Raw genomic sequence first — 5,491 nt, 5'->3', positions numbered from 1 at the left:
CCCTCCTCAGCTACCTGGTTATAATACGAGAGAATCGGGGACTGATACCCAAAGCACGCCAGGCAGCCGAACTCCGAAAGAAAATTTCGTCGGAGCTCTCTCTGTCCGTCTCTCGCGCCTCTTGGAACAACCGAGAGGAGAAGAGAACAGGTGAGGAGAAAAGAGTATCCCTACCTGTCCTGCCAGAATGATAAGCAGGAGAGGCAGACCGTGAGCGATAATCAACCGAAGGAGATTACTGCCACACGGGGAAAGAAGAGCACTTGTGCCGTGGCAAAGCGCTTTCCTGGGAAGAGCAAAAGTTCACTCGAACATAGCCGAGAACCCGAATCGGAAAAACCGAGTAGGGCCGAGGCTGAGCCGAGCCAAGCCGAACGCCGATCCAGCTGGTTGGTATGCGGCAGACTGGGAGGCAGGCGAGATGGGGCGGCTGAAACGAGCCAAGCCAGTCTGGCAAGCCGAAGTCAAGTCGAGCCGAGCCAGTCTGGCAAGCCGAGTCGAGTCGAGGGGCCGAGTCTGGCAAGCCAAGTCGAGCGCAGAACACAATCATAACTGGGCAGGCCGGACTTGTCTGCTGTGAACAATTGCTAGTTTCTGAACTCTAAAACTCGAGGCCGAGGCTGAGGCCCCTCGAGAAGAAGGTTCAAAGGGGAATTCTGTGTCTGCTATCTTGCATGCTCGAACCCTAAAGTTCGAGACACAAGAATGAAGCCCCGAGCTGAGCAGCTGGCGGGCAGAGAAGCAGCTGGCGGGCAGTATCGAGACACCTGGCATCTCGGCAACCGGCAACCAGACACCCGGGTGTCTTGGCACCCAGACACCTGGGTGTCTCAGCAACCAGACACCTGGGTGTCTCGGCACTTTCTCGTCCTGTGCCTCTCGTAAGGAGAGTGCTCGTGATTCATAGAATTCGAGCTACCCACGAGACTTCCGAAAATCGGGAGCGGCTAATTTGTTTCCTAATAGATTAAAAGCCAAGCACAGAACCAGTCTTAGATGCAGACTTCCAAGACTGGCAACGAGGGAATGGCCTCGAGAGGCCGTGCTCTCGTGGCCCTGAAACACAAGATCCCACAGGAGAATGGTCGGTTACTACCGAGCGCGGGAAGAGCTAATGAGAGAAACTTGTCTCCCGGAAGAGAGTCAGTCCCTTAGAAGTCCCGCAGGACTCCCAAAGTGAATCTCTTCCCTGCTTCTTCTGATGTTCGAACCGACAGGATTGAGACACCAGGCTGGGAACCCGACCGAGCACTGGCAAACACTCGGGGAGCGCTTGCGGTGCTGGCAGGAAGAGGAGCCGAGACACCTGGGTGCCTCGGCCCTTTCTCTCGCACTGCTCCCAAACTGGGCCCAGGAAAATCTCTCTAGACCAGATCGGGATACTCGATATTCCATAGAATCTCGAGCACTCGGAGCAGCTCGCGAAAGAGCGCCCGAAGCAGCCCACATCTTAGAAGTGGAACCTCTAAGACTCGGGAACAGGATCGCAAACTGAGGTCTGTGCACCCGCGGCTTCCGAAACACAAAACCCACGGCTATGCCAATCGGTTTCCTAACCCGAAGGTCAGAAAGAGCCAACGAGAGACCCACTGCCTCCTCGGAAGGAGGCAGTCAATAGATGTCCAAGGGCATCAAAGGGAAGAAACAGCATTCCTCTCCTTCGGCCGACGGAGGTCTGTCCGATTCTCGGGACACCCTTGGACCTGGGAAGAGGAAGGGAAGACGCAGCAGAAGACGAAGTCGAAGATAAGATGAAGAAGACGGCGGCTACTTCCACAGAACGGCTTCCTTCACCTCCACTCCAACATCTTCTACAGGATGGTGGACACGAAACAACGTAACCTCCACGGTAGTCCGGCAGGAACACAACGGACGCAGCCAGGACACCACCACCAGGAGAAGCAGCAGGCATGATCAGGACAGCCGATGCAGGAGCTACGGCAGCGGTTCGGAAGGCAGGAGCTACTGCAATGGCCTGGAACATCACCTCAACAGGAAGACTTCCTACATCTTCTCGCCAACATCTTCTACAGGATAGCGGACATCGTAACCTCTGGGGCAGCTGGCAGGAACACACGGAAGCGCCCCGGGCACGACCGCCAGAAGCGGCAGGAATGATCAGGACAGCCGATGCAGGAGCTACGGCAAAGGTTCGGAGGGCAGGAGCTATGCAACGGCCAGGAACGTCACTTCCACAAGGCGACTTCCTTCCCTTTCACGCCAACATCTTCTACAGGATGGGACATCGTAACCTCCAGGGCAGCTGGCAGGAACACAACGGAAGTGGCCCGGGCACGATCACTAGGAGAAGAAGCGGGCACGATCAGGACATCCGATGCAGGAGCTACGTTAGCGGTTGCAGGAGCTCGTTAGCGGTTCAGAAGGCAGGAGCTAATGCAACGGACAGAATGTCATTTGAAAGTCACCAGCAGCGACAGGAGCGATCAGGGCGGCTGTGGCAGGAGACCAGAAGAGCAGCCCAGAGACTGTCGTCGAGTTGACAAGAGCATAACACAGGGAACAGCAGGAGCAGATGGACCACAGATACGCAGGAAGCATTGCAACAGCATACATGAAAACCAGCAATGACAGCAATTGATCTACATCGGCGGGAACAGAGTCAGAAGCGATCCGACGACGTGGAAATATGTCATCTAATCAGGTATTGTGGTCGATCCCGAAGCAACACTGAATGAATGTCGGGACTGCTTCATGCAAGATATTCTTTGATATGATATCCAGCCAACTACTGCTGTGTCTGCAATGCTCACTGTCAACCTGAAAGAAAAAACAAAGATGATTAGTAGAGGGAGGCTCCTCCCGCTACAAGGGAACAGCCCTACGCAGCAGGAGGAGGTACTCTAGACGAGGTTGCTCGCTCGATCGCCCCCCCCCCTGGTCTTCACCCGACGAGCGAGCGAAGAGGGCCAAGGAGAGAGATCTAATAAGGGGAGAAGGAAGAACCTACGGGAAGAGAAAAAGGACGGAGGGAGGCCACCAAGGGGCGCCGTGGAAGCGGAACTTATCGACGACGCCCGCAACCTCCCACTCAGCCCGCAAATCTCTAAGCGCAGGCGGCGAGCAACACTCAGCATAAGTAGGAAGAAATTAGTGATGCCCCTTATACACAGAGAGGCGGAAGCCCAAGAAGGGAACTAATCTTACGTCCCGATGGATGTAGGGGAGTGAAGATATTGCGTCCCAAACTAATCCCGAAAGTACAGGGCGCCTTCAGTATTTATGTAAAGGGCTGCTGGAGAAAAGCATTACCACTTGGTTACGCTACTCCAGTTATGCCCTTGGCCGTCAAACCCAAGACACAGGCAGGGAACGACGGCTTATGCAAGGTTATCACAAATCGTGGGTTTGTATTAACCAAATATCAAACACAGGTATATATAAACAAAAAAACAGAAAGATCCCACCAGGATAATAAGAACTTAACGAAAGTCAGGCAGAGAGAACGAAAACACATCACCAATGCATGACGGCTGAAAGCAAACTGGAATGTTTACATCCGGGCAGGCGGGTATCCCAGCCTACCTGGCGGTAGTTACTGCCTAACCACCTTGCTCAAGAGTTTAACGGCCGTTTCCAGCCTACGCCTGAAAGTAATTCCTAATGTAAAGGACCGAGGGTTTGTATATTGTGTCGGAACAAATGTTCAGTTACTTCTTATGTCACGTGTGGTTTTGTAACACAAATAATATGTTCTAAGATATGACTTTGAATGCACTAGTAGGTTAAATATTACGTTAAGTACCAAAAAATTAATATTATCTAAAAAAATTTGTGGAGGAAGCATCATCATTACACTGCCTGGAAAAATAAAAAACCAAAGAAAAATTTTATAAAAACCATGAAAAAAACTGCCAAAAAACATAACAAAAAACCATGGTTTTTACTGGTTTAAACACATGGTTTAAACCATTACAGTTATTAAAATGGCCAACCTTACCGATGCACTCTCTTCCCTCCTCAGAAGTATGGCAAAACATCCCAAAGAGACATAGTTATATTCTGTTTCTAGAAGGGAAGAAGAGGACTATGTGTTCCTAATCTTCTTCCAAAGCCTGGGACTTCTTAGGAGTTGAAGGGGGCTGGCATGTTTGAACTCAAGGTTTAGTTGAGATGCAACTAAGACCCAAAGGATTGGCCATTGTCAATTAAAACCAAGGCAGTACCCTGGTATGAACCTTGATTACCGGAGTGTTTGGCAAATCTTGAAAGAGAAATCTAGAAGCCTCCTAAGGGTTCGTTCTTAGGCAGGTTCCAGCCAATAGGGACATCTTTGACACTTTTAGTATCTCAGAAATTGGGACCAAAGTCCTTCTTCTTAGAATCAGCAACAACAATTGCTCAATCTTTTTGAGATCTGAAAGAAACATCAAGTCCACCCTCCGAGGAAAGAATTTGAGGCTACTTCAATACAGTGCAGGGGAAAGAGTAACAATCAACCTGAATGTCAAAACTCCTTCTCTGAAGAAAAGAATTCATCTGTCAGAACATTTAACAAAAGAATCCTGAATTGAGCGGCCCCTGACACTCTTGGCCCTTGGGGACTAAAAGGGTTGTAAGAGTGATGACAATTATTCATTGACTGCCAGAGCGGTCCTGTCCCGAGGATCCTCTGAAGACTCACTCTAACAAATGCTGACAAATCCAGGTGTGAAATTCTCCAAAAAATAACCCAGGGCATAAGATCAACGCAACAGATGGAACTAAGAAGAGGATTTTCCTGGGATCACTATACTTGGGGAGTGTGAGCGTAAAATGCACCTCTCTACTTGTAAACAGACCTTGATAAACAATAACAGAGACCCTCCTCGGAAACCTGGCAGGTATATGGGACAATGGAGGACATGAAACAAAAAACATTAGGAGGCAGTACTGTATGAACTCTGAAGACAAACTCACAGTCAGAGGCATCAGTTTCTCAAGGACAAGCGCACTCTTGGGACAACTGATTCAAATTGTAAAGCAGGTGAAATTGAAAGCAAGAACTTAAACCTGTCCTGCCATAAGACCAGCAACTTTCATGGACCGTCTACAATAATCAACCTTTTAAAGGAGATTACTGTCACAACTATTTTTCTCTTCTTGTGCAGTGGCAAAGCACTTTCCTGGGAAGATCAGAACCAAGAAGAACTGGAGTGGGACCAAGCTGAGATGCACTGAACCAAGCTGATCATGGAAATGTGATCCAGCTGGGTGGTAACATGACGGTGGACTGGGAGGCAGGCAACTTCACTCTCCTGCAACAAAAGAGCCAAGTCGAGCCAAGCAGAACCAGTCTTGCAAAAGCGAAATAGACCAGGGGCTGGGCGGGAAGAGCAATTCCACCCTCAGTTCTGACTCTTAGTTCACCCACTATCTGATCATTGAATCATCTTGGACTGATTCCACCTCTGAGATACCATGAACTATTGTTTCTGAACTCTAAGCTCATTTCAAGGCTGAGGTCCCTCGAGAAGAAGGTTCAAGGGAATTT

This window comes from Macrobrachium rosenbergii, chromosome 40, assembly GCF_040412425.1.
Source record: "Macrobrachium rosenbergii isolate ZJJX-2024 chromosome 40, ASM4041242v1, whole genome shotgun sequence".
Lineage (NCBI taxonomy): Eukaryota > Metazoa > Arthropoda > Malacostraca > Decapoda > Palaemonidae > Macrobrachium > Macrobrachium rosenbergii.
Note: the sequence above shows the minus strand (reverse complement) of the source record.